Genomic DNA, 14,283 nt, shown 5'->3' on the forward strand with positions numbered 1-14,283 from the left:
GTTGTGTTTTGTTCCAAATAGCTAAGGGGGTGGAGAAAATGAAACTTTGTGATAAAATGGAAGCATAGGGCGTTTGGAAGACTCAGATGGACACCCCAGAGACACGCCTTCTCTATTTGTTTACTTTCCTTAAGACTTACACTCTGGGAAGTTTCCGGAAGCCTTAAGAACCGGAGGCATCTCAGTATGCCTGAACATATATGGGGTGTTTTTCCTTCTAAAAACGTTCTAGCAACATTTTCCTGCGGCCTCATGATGTACAAAGCAGCGCCCTGCAGCTCGGAGCGTCTCGGCTGTGGATTGCTGCCCTCTAGTGGCCAGCAAGGAACCTCCCACTCCGGCTCTGCCTGGCTTCACTGTGACTTCAGTGAGGAGAGGAGATGGGGACTGGGGTTTGTGCTGAGTGTCTGAGTGACTGACTATGTGGAGGGCTCCTTGGGAACATTGGAGACTATCAGCCTCTCTACCCAATCCACCATTTACCCAGATAAGAAAATTGTCTTGGTCCAGAACACATGGAGGCAGCCATTAGGGCCAGACTTGAACTCATTGTTTCTATGATGTAAACAGTATTCTAAAAATAATGCTTTCTACTTTCTCTGATGAAAGAGATGGCAGGCAAGATGTGGTTGGAGCAGACCCTCGTGAATATGTCAGGAGGGAAATCAAATGGAAATAGTGTAAACCAAACAAGTTTGTAAGCTCTAAAGAAGTACATGTATATACAGCATTATTTTCGGGGAAAATATCAGTAATTACGTGGCCTCTGCAATAGATTCTTGGGCAAGATGTGCAGCTTCTCCAAGCTTCAGCTGGCCCATCTGGGGATAACAATACATCCTGCATGTATGTGTGGCTGAGATCATATGAGTCAATGGTTGAAGTGCTTACTTTACCTTTCACTGTGTTTGACTGACACAGTATTAAAGATTTAATAAATTTAGCTATTATTTATGAGGCCCATGCACCTCGTGCACAGTGAGGCCAAACAAAGTGAAATGTCAGAGTCTGGAGCAGAGAAAGATTCATTGCGGGCCATGCTTCTCAGGTAGCTCAGTGGTAAAGAATCCGCCTGCCAATTCAGGAGACACAAGTTCAATCCTTGTGTCAGGAAGATCTCATGGAGGAGGAAATTTCAACCCACTCCAATATTCTTGTCCGGGAAGTCCCATGGACAGAGTACCCTGGCGGTCTACAGTCCATGGGGTCACAAAGAGTCCGACACAACTTACCAACTGAGCAGACATGCAAGGAGATAAGGTGGCTCATATCCGAAGAACCTCGCGCTCCCAGAAGGGTTTCAAGGGAAGCACTTTTAAAAGCCAGTTGTGGGGGGGGCGCCTGGGGAATCATGCACAATTCTCTGATAGTCTGATGAGGAAGCAACAGGGTGGTGTCACAGGGGTTAACTTTCTCAGTCCTTAGGCTCCAGGAAGCCTGGGACTTTGCCCTCATGGTCATCAAGTAATTAATATCTTCTATTTGGTGGGAGGTTTTTGCTTCTGCAAAGCAACTCAGGAAATGTGTATCAAATGCAATACTATTATCCAGGTACTTCAGAGAGGAGCTAAAGCAGAGTATGTGGGGGGGAAGGCACCATAGGGTCCTGCTCGGTTACATTATTATTACTATTTTACTGTTTTATTGTGTTGGTTATTCTTTAGGAGATACAGCCCCAGCTTCAGCTTTATGACAGACTAGGAGAACCCTTCCATAAATAGAAATTCTACTTCCAGTTTATAAGGGTGTTTCAAGTCCACGTTGATCCCACTTAATTAAAGTAGCACTTAAAATTCCTCATAAAGCTCTCCTCAAAGAGATGGAAGGCTCGTTCTTCTAAGGGGAAAGGATGTACTTGAATGGCCACTTGATATGAAGAAACTGTAGAAGCGATTGAAGTGAACTTTGAAGGCCTTGATAAAATGGACCTCAAAGCCCTCACAGGCTGAAAATTTTGAATCACCTGACTCTCTGACCTGCTTGTGGCCTGGAAATTCATGAGCAGAGGCCAACAGCAGAAGGGACCAGAGACACGTCTCCGCAGAAGCTTGTGGCTGACCCCGCCCCGCATTCTGGAGGGAAACTCCATTCTCTCCTCCTCAGTGGCGGGCACTCGGGTCCCTTTCAGTCACCCAGGGATGCTCCTGGAATGGCACACAGGCTGCCCATGACGGCACCCTCCCTCCCAGCGCCACATGCCAAGAATGCTTTCCTAATGGAGGAGAGACGGGCATCAAGCTGAAGGAAATGAAAATAGTAAGACTCTGCAGGATGACTGAACAGAGACCTAAGGAAATGACTGACAATAAAAACTGGCAAGGATGATTTAGATACCAGTCTGATCTTTGCATGATATAGACATTATAACTTCTTGTGTCTTGGCAGAAAATAATGCAAACATCATCATCTAATTTGTCAGTTCCGTCTGACAGTCATAGCATTAATAGAATGCTGTGATTAGGGTACAGAGAGAAGAAACTATACAAGCTTGAATTGTGACATAGAATATACTTAATTCTTTATGGAAGGATAGACAGACAAGTTGGTGAATTGACTGTACTACATAATGGACTATGAATTCCTAAGAAGGATCCTTCACTATAAGTCAACAAACATTTCAATATAGACAGTATTAAAGGAATTTCCCTGGTGGTGCAGTGGATATAAGAATCCACCTGCCAGTGCAGAGGACATGGGTTCAATCCCTGGTCTGGGAAGATCCCACATGCTGGTGCAACTAAGCCCATGCACCACAATGCAACAAAGAGTAACCCCCTCTTCCTGCAACTAGGGAAAAGCCCATGCAAAGCAACAAAGATCCAATGCAGCCAAAGGTAAAATAAATAAAAAATTTTAAAAGCTATTAGTGTCTGGACTTACAGGGAAAAATCATATCAAAATAGCTCATGTTATTGAGCATTTACTGAACACCAGATGCTGTGCAGAGTACTTTTCACACATTATCTCATTTTATTCTTGAGACATACAGCAAATTTTCACATTTTACTGGGGTTCTTTAGAGAATTTCTTCCTTTCCCTTCATATGATTTACCACAATTCATCATTATATATTGTTTGGCTATTTGATGTCCAAACATTATGATTGATGTCCGACGTTATAATTGCAGTGTAAGTGGAATCTTTTCTTTTGAAATACGGCTGGGTCCATTTTTCTTGCTGGTGGTCTTGGGGAGGCAGCACTGGGCTTTGCCCCAAGTTTGACCCCTGCTCAGGGTAGCAGTAGTCTGTGTTTCGCTGTCCGCAGACTGAGCAGAGTCTGCCCCTCCTGGTTACCAAGTGCTGCCTTTGCATACTGAATGCACTGCAACCCAGTGTTCTCTCCCTCCCCAACCTCTACCCTCACCTCAAGAAGAAAAGAAGAGCTTCCCCTTCAGCAGCCATTCCTCTAATACATTGAAATCCAAGAACATCCCTGAAGGAGCTCATCAACATGAACACTTAAAACCTGCAGAAGCACTGTTGGAAGTGGGAACATGAAGGAAGCTGCCATGTTGCCAGAGGAAGAGGATCTCCGTCAATGGATGACAGTTAACACTATGGATTTCTTCAGCCAGATCACAACTCGGCATTGAAACAAGCTGCAGATCCAAGATCTGAACATCACTGGGAAGATGATACTAGTTTTGACAGCAGTCATGTGTCCTGCTCCAAAATATATTGACCATTTGATGCCTTGAGTTCAGGATGAACTTTACTGTGAAGCTTTTTCCTTCTAAGATTGGTGCCCCATTTCCCCAAAATCTTATATCTGTGGTAAAGACTCTTCTAAAGCATCTGTCCAGAGTTTACTGCCCACCTTTCTTACCAGCACTTTGATTCTGTGATGTAGCTGCCAGAAAAGGCCTGCCATAGCGTGCCCTTTAAGTGCTTTATTTGTTCAAGATTTCAATTTGACTGATAGAGGAGAGTTGGCACCACTTCAGGAATTCATTGAGTTTAGATTGAAAGACAAGTTTCTTTAACACAGTTATCCTCTTGCTTCATGTACCGTTTGACTTGTCTTATTGCTAATCTGCCATAGACTTGTATTGGAGGTTGAATTGTGCACCGCCCCCTCCAATCATATGTTGCAGTCCTAACCCCCCAGTACCTTATTTGGAAGTAGAGTCCTTGCAGATGTAATTAAGTTAAAATGAGGTCATTAGTTTGGACTCTAACCCAGCATGACTGGTGTCATATAAAGGGGAAATTTGGATATAGAGACATGTACAAAGAGAGAATGTCCTGAGAACATGAAAACTTAGACACATCACCCCTTTATTTAAGTCCAAGAGGGAAACGCTAACAAATCCTTCCCTCACAGCTCTCAGAAGAAACCAACTCTGCCCAAACCTTGATTTTGAACTTCTAGCCTTCAGAATTGAGAGACAATGCATTTCTGTTTTTCTAAGCCATCTGGCTTGTGGTACTTTGTGTCCTGGCAGCCCTAGCTAATACAACCAGTGATACAAACTTTGAGACACCTTGGTACAGACACCCATTGTCTGTGTTAACTGATAAAATTATTCCAGTGGTAGGTTGGCTTCAAAGTAAGAATACAAGAGTGTAGTTAACTTTGATCTACTCGAAGACCTGTTATTTCATGAAGTCACACTTGTAATACATGATGACTAACCTGTACTTTATTAGTTTAACATTGTTTCTTTGCTGAAGAAATTGAATCTTTTTCCGATGACAACATAATGGATAGTGAACATTTCAGCCAATAATTTATTGGCTTCCAAAAGGTTTGAAACCAAATTTCCTAACAGTACAATCATATCACCAGATAGGTTTTATTCTACTTCAATCTAAACAATAAAAAGAGACTTTTATTTTTTTTTTTTTACCATTTAGAATGTATGTATTACTTTGTATTTTATTTTCATGTTTGTATAGAAGTGCTTTTTATAGTTAATCTACCTACTTACCTGTCTACCTACCTCACTATCTACCTTTAAAAAAATTCATAATTGCTATTTTAATAAGTACTATATGACACCTGTGGTATAGGAGCAACTAAAGTTTTTCCTTAAATTCCTTTTTATTTTATAATCTTTGAGATTTTTATCAACATAAACATATCTACATCATTAGGAGGGCATATCAGTTCAGTTCAGTTCAGTCGCTCAGTCTGACTCTTTGCGACCCCATGAATCGCAGCACGCCAGGCCTCCCTGTCCATCACCAACCCCCGGAGTTCACTCAGACTCATGTCCATCGAGTCGGTGATGCCATCCAGCCATCTCATCCTCCTGCCCCCAATCCCTCCCAGCATCGGGGTCTTTTCCAATGAGTCAACTCTTCGCATGAGGTGGCCAAAGTATTGGAGTTTCAGCTTTAGCATCAGTCCTTCCAGTGAACACCCAGGACTGATCTCCTTTAGGATGGACTGTTTGGATCTCCTTGCAGTCCAAGGGACTCTCAAGAGTCTTCTCCAACACCACAGTTCAAAAGCATCAATTCTTCGGCGCTCAGCTTTCTTCACAGTCCAACTCTCACATCCATACATGACCACTGGAAAAACCATAGCCTTGACTAGGTGGACCTTTGTTGACAAAGTAACGTCTCTGCTTTTCAATATGCTATCTAGGTTGGTCATAACTTTCCTTCCAAGGAGTAAGTGTCTTTTAATTTCATGGCTGCAGTCACCATCTGCAGTGATTTTGGAGCCCAAAAAAATAAAGTCTGACACTGTTTCCACTGTTTCCCCATCTATTTCCCATGAAGTGATGGGACCAGATGCGGGTGTGTTTATATACACAGAAATGATATATATAAGAAATTATTAATATCTTTTACATCTTCTAAGGATAATCTTATAGATTTTTATTTTCAAATGCCTCATTCAAATTAATTTTAACATATGAAGAGTTTGGTTAAGAAAAAAAATCTTCTAAAACATTATCACAAACAGAGGTCTCAAAGCTACTATTTTCATTCATGTTATAGTGTGGGAGTCCACAAGCTTTATCCCAATAAAGATAAATTAAGGAAGACCACAATAAAAGTCATGAAGATATCTAAAAGTATAGCACAGCTAAGTTATGGTGTGCTATCTATTCTTTAAGGATTGAGCCCTCACAGGAGTTCTGTTCTTTTTAACTGTTTTAGTATCCATATTCAAAACACTTTATTTCAGTTAACAAAAAGGACCTTCCCCTTAAATAAGAAAGCACCTATTTTGCATTTGGATGCTAGGACTTACTCCAGCTAACTGTTTAGAATATATTGAGGCAGAACAAGTCTACTGGAAGATTTGCAAAAAAACGAAGCTTTAAATTCCCCTACATTCTGTATTTCAGAGCCATGATTTTCTTAGTCGCTCACTGACCTCCTTGATGGCTTTGATGAAGGTTAGATTTGATAGTAATTTTTGTTATTTATTTTTATTATCCCACTAGGCTATAAAGAAAATTGTTGTTTAGAAAATTCCATTTATTAACTCAATTTTAATAAATTCTTAAATACATACAGCACTTGAAAGAATTTTCATCTAGTTTATATCATCATTTGTTGAGTGGAACAGTGGCTGTCACTGGTGGCAAAAGAGAAAAGCCCTTTGTGAAACTAACTCATGATTGCCTGTCAGCCATTTTGTAGGGGTATCTAGGTAATGCCTAGAAAGTTACTGCCTCTCAACTTTAAATTTAACCTTGTCACCTTTATTTTATTTTTCCAGAAGAAATTAACTTCTATTTTTCAACTAGAGTCACATTTTCATCTTCATTTCTAGTATTTCTGTTATTTTCCAACACAGGGAGTCCTCACTTTTCTACAAGTATTTTCAGCACTAGAAATCCTTTCTTTCCTCATGACTAAGCTTCAAACCAAACATCATCAGATCCCAAAGATGCATTTTTTGTTAACCACAAACCAAAAGCTTGTAATTTGAGACTCGTGCTGTCCTTTATTATTTTTAATAAGCACAATTATCACCAGGTACACCAAAACCCTGATACTAACATTTGTTTGCATTCAAGGCCAGGGAGCCGAGGGTAGGAAGAAAGCTGAAAGTGGAGCGAATGGGAGAGGATGCCACCCTCCTGACTTGGCTCAGAAGCTAAACTTTGAGGAGTCAGAAGAAATCTGACTTCTGTTTCACTTTCCTGGTATCTCTCTGTGCCCTAAGCCAGAGTGCCTTGTTCCATAACCCGTACTCCCCTGCCCACTCCAAATCACAAGGCCACTATTCTCAGTATCTGTGATCTTTGCTCCTTGTACCTAATCCCACTCATAGGATGGAGAGAGCTTGCTATGTTGTGTAGTCAATCTGTGGTGCTTTTATCTTCAGGCTTTTAAAAACAAAAACTTTTAAACCATGGGACCATCATAGATCTTTGTTTGAATATGGACGATTCCATGTGCTACCGTGTTGGTTTTGGCCACCAAATGTATCTGTCTTATTCTTCTTCCATGATTTTATAGGACTGCTAGTTAATGAAGTGTTTAATGGTAGACTTGTAGCATCCTAACTCAGGTAGCTTCCTAGTTGTTCTGGAAAAGTAAATCAGTGCTCATTGTGACTTTCACAACAACAAAGGGCAAGTTCCTCTAGTATTGCAGAGGCCCCAGGGCCAATTTTACTGGTGAATTCAAGTGTTCCAAACTTTTGAGTTTTCCTTATTATTCTCTGGCCTTTCTCTCTGAGTGATGAGGTTAAACCAGAAGTGGAGCTTCTTAATCATGGTATCACTATGTCATTAGCAGAAACAAATCAGGCCTAAAGAGTATACGTCCTGGAAGTTTGTTTCCAAGTAGACTCAAATCATGGTGCTGCTGCTACTCCTGCCTCTGAGTGTAGAATCCTAGCCAGAGAAGTACTGGCCTGGACAGTTAAATTCATTAAACAAGGAGGTCATTAGGCTGAGGTGATTGTAATGCCACTAGGCAAGTCAACTAAAACCTAAGCCTGCAAATGCCTCAAGGTTATGAAATTGAAACCTAAGAACAATCAGTCACAACAAGTCACCTAGGCTTTAAGCTGTAGCCCATCAGAGAATTTCCTTTCTTTGCTTCTGCACTTCTCTATATAATCTCTTCCCTGGCTCCTCCTGGCAGTGTGCGCCTAACTATTTCCAATTCCACTGGAATCAATTTTTACTCCGATAAGCTCATAAAATTTTTAGTATGCCTCAGTTTATCTTTTGACAGCACCAAACCCTGAACACCTTCATGGAGGGCCGTTATGTCCTCCTGCACATTCAGTATGGTGAGTAGATTTGTTTTTTGCTACTGTAGAATTTTGGTAAAAAGGGAAAATGAGCATCATCTGTTTTCAATCTTAGTAAGTTTTGCATTATATTCTGATGTACCAGGCTGTAAAAGGCTTCCAATGGTAGTAGGGACATTACATGAGGTGGCAGTAATTTTACCAAATCAAGTGCATTGAAATTTGTTTGAGGTTTTTCTGATTATCAAATTCTATGCCAAGCGAGTATTCTGTAAATCCAGATGGATTACCAGTGGGCTGTACACTTGTTATGGAGCAACACTACATATTGGGTCTACATCAGAAATAGTAAGCCTTGTTTGCCGTCCAAAATATTTTTAAATGTTCTTTTTATAAAAAAATTAACCAATTTCAACCAATTGAAGTATAGTTACAGTGTTGTTAGTTTCAAATGTACAGCAAAGTGATTCAGTTATTCATATATATATACACACACACACACACATATATATATATTCAGATTATTTTCTACTATAGGCTCTTACAAGATACTGAATATAATTCCCTGCACTATACATGCAATACAGTAGGTCCTTGTTAGTTATCTATTTTATACATAGTAGCGTGTATATGTTAATCCCAATCCAATTTATCTCTCCCCTACCCCCACTATGTCATTTGGTAACAATAAATTTGTTTTCTTTGTGAGTTTAATTCTGTTTTGTAAATAAGTTCATTTGTATCTGGAGTGGGTTGTCATTTCCTTCTCCAGGGGATCTTCTTGACCCAGGGATTGAACCTGCATCTCCTACATTGCAGGCAGATTCTTACCATCTGGGCCACCAGGGAAGCCCATTTCCTTTGGTAACCATAGTTTGTTTTCTTTGTGAGTTTATTTTTGTTTTGTAATTAAGTTCATTTGTATCATTTTTTTTAGATTCTACGTATAAGTGATATCATATATTTATTTTTCTCAGTCTGACTTACTTGGCTCATTATGACAAACTCTAGTTGCATCCATGATGCTGCAGATGGTATTATTTCATTCTTTTTTATGTCTCAGTAATATTCCATTGTATATATATAAACGTCTTCTTTATCCATTCACCTGTTGATAGACATTTAGATTGCTTTGATGTCTTGGCTATTGTAAATAGTGCTGCTTTGAACATATGGGTGCACGCATCTTTTCAAATTAGAGTATTGTCTGGGTATTATGCCCAGGAGTGGAATTGTTGGATCACATGTCAAGTCTATTTTAGTTTTATAAAGGAACTGTCATGCTGTTCTCCATAGTGGCTACACCAACTTGCCCTCCCACCAACAGTGTAGGAGGACTCCCTTTTTTCCACACCTTCACCAGCATTTGTTATTTGTAAAGTTTTTAATGATCGCCATTCTGACTGGTGTGAAGTGGTACCTCATTGCAGTTTTGATTTCATTTCTCTAATAATTACTGACACTGAGCATCTTTTAATATGCCTATTGGCCATCTGTATGTCTTGGAGAAATATCTACTGAGGTCTATTCTTCCTGAGATGTGCATCTTAACTATCTAGGGCCCGTTTATCCAAAGCACAGAATGCCTCATCCTGTTTTCTCATCCTGAATTCCCCTCAGCGCACTGTTGGTGGATGACTGCGGTGGGTTGTGACTTAAATCTTGTATAATGGATGATGAGTGACACTCTTTGTTCTTTTTTTGTTGTTCATGATCTCTTTATCAGAATAAAATACATTGTAAGAATAAAATGGTAACATGCTGTTGAGAACAGTGGCTATTACTGTTTTGCTAACCCATCTACTCAGCACATAGCAATATTTATTGAATGCATGAGGCTCAGAGAATCAAGTACTCATTGTCATTGAAGGGGAACAGAATTTGCCACCCCAAAATAGCCTTCTTTGGCATAAGGATTGTTTGAGACTAATTACTTTGGACAAGCTGCAGATAGAGGAGAAACTCTGAAAACCTGGTAAAAGTGACCCTTTGGTAAGAGACATTTACATTTGTTAGGGAAATCTCCATTTGTAAGGGCATCTCCCTCACTGTACCAGGAAGAGGAGGATGACCAAACACTTATCAATGGAGAAAGCTTGATAGCCTTCAAAAACCACCTCCCCTGCCCCTCCAATATCTTCTTTTGTCTTTAGCTGGAAAGTGAAAGTGTTAGTCACTCAGTCCTGTTGACTCTTTGGGACTCCATAAACTGTAACCCTCCAGGCTCCTCTGTCCTTGGAATTCTCCAGGCAAGAATACTGGAGTGGGTTGTCATTCCTTTCTCCAGGGGGATCTTCCCGGCTCAGAGATCAAACCCAGGTCTCCTACATTGCAGGCAGATTCTTTACCATCTGAGCCACCAGGGAAGCCCTCGTCTTTAGCTGGAGATGGATTTAAATGGTGGCTTGGACCATTTCAGGGAGTTTTTCAGTTCTCCTGGGTCTCTCCCAAGTATATAGGAGATATTAACATTATTAAATTTCTGTTTGTTTTTCTCCTGTTACTATGTCTTTTGTTAGGGAGGTTCTCAGCCAAGAGCCTATAAGGGTAGAGGGAAAATTAATTTTGTCCCCTACATCACTTACATTTGAGAAACCCTGTCTTGGAACCATTAACTTTTGGATCCTCTTTTCATACTACCTTGGGTCAGCGAAATATATGGATCTGGGGCATTCATCTTATCATCACAAAGGGTCAACCAGGAGAAAAAAGTCAAATGAGTACAGGATGCTGGTTCTGAGGTCGTCAAGTTTCTGGATCAAGGCCAATAGCTACCTACCTTCAGATTTTTTTGTTATTGGAAAAAAATAAACTTCATCTTTGTTTAAGTCATTGTAAGACAGGTTTTATACTGCTTGCAACTTGAAGTCCTGATAGACTTGCCTTACCCCAGGAGAGCCACAGAAAAAGCAATTACAGTTCAGTTATGGACCTGGCACCAGTCACCCATGACTGTCACCTTTGGGTGCACATGAAGCTTTGGATTCCTACCTGCTCTTGTACTTGTGTCCTTGAACTTTGGATCTGTGTCTGCAGGGTGGTAAACATGTTTCTAGATGCCAGTTATGATTGCTCCTGTCTCCTGTTTTAACCAGACTTGGGAGTGTTCAGGGTCCCTCCTCCATTTTTGTAGTCAGGAAAGTGTAGATTCTGTGGTACCCAGAGCCACAGGTTGAGAAAAAACCTTAAAGGCAGTCTTCCAGTTTCCAGATGAGTAAACTGAGGATTGTGACAAGGCTAATTGGAGTGTGCCGCTCTGCAGTGCCCTGCTTATATCTCATCCTTCCTTTCCTGGCAGGAAGTGATTCCTATTCAGTGTTGTCTAAAAGGCTCCTTGTAGGGTTGCACCAACCCATGGTTGTAGGGAGCTTTGACGCTGTGTGGGATTGTCATACTCCTTATCATTGCAAGTGACCCCTTGGGAGGCAGAATGATGAGAATCAGTCAATTAGGTGAGAGCAGGTGGATTGACAATGCAGTCATGTGGAAAACCATTTAATTTCACTTGCTGCCAACTTCAGATAAGAAGCATATGCATGATGATCACCTAAGATAGGAGTAGCACTTAATATTTTTCCTTCATATTACCACTGAGTGGTGATTACCTCTTTGTCGTATTAGTAAAAAAGCATGCAATAAAATATTACTGAGCTATTAAATGAGATTGTCTTATAAGGGTTTTAAAATTTAATAGTTTATCAATTATGTTATTTCACTTCAGTTTCAAATATGATTAATTAAAATGATAGATTTGTGATCACTGGATTAATAGAAAAATTACTGAAGTACTGAGAGGAAAAAGGAGAAGGAAAAGACAGGATGAGATGGTTAGATAACATCACCGACTCAATGGACGTGAATCTGAACAAGCTCTGGGAGATGGTGGAGGACAGGGAAGCCTGGTGTGCTGCAGTCCATGGGGTCGCAGAGTTGGACACGACTTGGCAACCGAACAAGAACAAGAACTGAGAGAAAATGATTTCCCACAAAATAAATTTTTATTTGGCTAATTGAATAATTTCCCATGTTATACTAAGAGGAAAAGAGAGATGGAAAGTAAGTTTGAGGTTTTTAATACAAGCACCTCAGAAGATGACTTCCTATAATTAAAAATACCATAATAGTTGTGTGGAGAAGGAAATGGCAACCCACTCCAATATTCTTGCCTGGAGAATCCCGTGGACAGAAGAGCCTGGCAGGCTACAGTCCATGGGATCACAGAGAGTCAGACATGACTAACACTGTTTTTCATAATTGCTTTAAAGTGTTGTGTTAGTTTCTGCTGTACAACAATGTGAATCAGCCATATATACACATACAGCTAGCAAGATTCTCTCTGCCAACCAGTGCCCAGCATCAAGCCAGGAACTGCCTTTTAAAGAAGTTTTGCTGGCATCAGACATGTAACAAGACCCTCCTCAGTAGATAATAGTTACTATGCCAGTACTGAAAGGTACTAGTGTGTGTGTGTGTGTGTGTGTGTGAGTGCACGCACACACTTAGTTGCTCAGTTGTGTCTGACTCTTTGCAATCCCGTGGACTGTAGCCCACCAGGCTCCTCTGTCCATGGGATTCTCTAGGCAAGAATACTGGAGTGGGTTGCCATTTCCTTCTCCAGGGGATTTTCTCGATCCAGGGATCAATCCTGGGACTCCTGCATTGCAGGTGGATTCTTTACCATCTGAGCCACCAGGGAAGCCCAAAAGGTCCTAGTAAATAACCTTTGATCAAGTGGTCACCAGGCACAAAGTCATGTGTGTAATATTCTTGTGATAAACTGTTCAGCATTTGAACCTATAGCAAAATGATAGCCCCAAATTAACTTAAAATTGAGATACTCTATTCTTTAATAATAACACATGATCATGCCATGAAGAATTTAAATATGCTTGAATCTGAATAATTCTTTTTATCACAGTGAGCATGCAAATGTCTACAAGATGAACACTCTTAAAATGAGGGCCAGATGATAGCTTCAATTACATGGTTCCAGGTTTCTTTTAACTTGTAATATCTTGGAACAGAACTTTGAGAAAGAGTGAAAGAGTCCTATATTTGGTAATACCTTAACACATTTATTTGTATCTCAAGGGGCTTCCCTGGTGGCTCAGACAGTAAAGAATCAGCCTGCAATGCAGGAGACCCAGGTTCAATCCCTGGGTTGGGAAGAATCCCTGGAGAAGTGAATGACAACCCAGTCCAGTATTCTTGCCTGGAGAATTCCATGGACAGAGAAGCCTGGTGGACTGCAGTCCATGGATTCCCAAAGAGTTGGACACGATTGAGCAACTGACACTTTCAAGGGACCTAGTTACTACTCAGGTGTGAATAATTCTAAGCAGCAATACATGATTTACTTAGCTTCCATACTTGTAAACTGGGAAAGGGAAGAGAAACAGAAAATATGGGATCATTTTAATATTAATTGTTGACTCTTTTAGTAAAAGTTACATATGGCTAGAAATTAAACGTGTGATATAAGAACAATGAAAAAAGATCTGCAACTCATTCCACTTAATCATCACACATGGAACAAATAATTGTAACTTTTATTTCATAAAACCACTGCTTCACACTCTTTCACTCCCTTTTGTCCTCTTCCACATTTCTTTCATCCACCACTTTGTCCCCTGATTTTTTGTTTCCCAGCTGAACTCTCAGAGAGCCAGGTTTATATACAGTCAGGCAGCTCCAAGCCTTCTGAGCCGTTTAACCTCAATGGGATCCAGTCTTTTCAGTCCTTTTTGTCCTCAACTCCATTTTCAATCCCTGCTGTTAATTAGCTTCATGCTTGGGACTTGCCAGATTAATACTTTTATAATCTTCTCAGATGGAATTGTGATTAATTTCGGTAGACTGTACAGTAGATTATCACCATCTTTATTTCCTCTCCCCTACCATTTAATTCAGTTAGTTAGGCCATAAAGCTTCTGAAGGATATGTTTGCCATTTCTTTTCTCTTTTGTTTTTGGCCTCTCGAGCACTTAATACAGTATTTGGTAGGACCTTAATAAATGCTTGTTGAATAGTCAGATGAAGTCCCTAATTCATCCCTTCTTTTCCCTGACTTCCTCTTAGTCGTCAGTAAGTTTTGGAGAAGAATATGACTA

At 40.4% G+C, this 14,283-nt stretch overlaps 1 protein-coding gene and 1 pseudogene across 18 annotated transcripts in view; both read left to right on the plus strand.

Moving 5' to 3' along the window:
- Positions 1-14,283, plus strand: part of PRRG1 (proline rich and Gla domain 1) — a 466,522-nt gene that overhangs the window by 264,509 nt on the left and 187,730 nt on the right. The gene's annotated exons all lie outside the window — the stretch shown is intronic.
- On the plus strand, positions 253-3,983 carry LOC129639454 (MOB kinase activator 1A-like; annotated as a pseudogene).

The sequence above is a fragment of the Bubalus kerabau genome, chromosome X (assembly GCF_029407905.1).
Source record: "Bubalus kerabau isolate K-KA32 ecotype Philippines breed swamp buffalo chromosome X, PCC_UOA_SB_1v2, whole genome shotgun sequence".
In the NCBI taxonomy this organism is placed as follows: domain Eukaryota; kingdom Metazoa; phylum Chordata; class Mammalia; order Artiodactyla; family Bovidae; genus Bubalus; species Bubalus kerabau.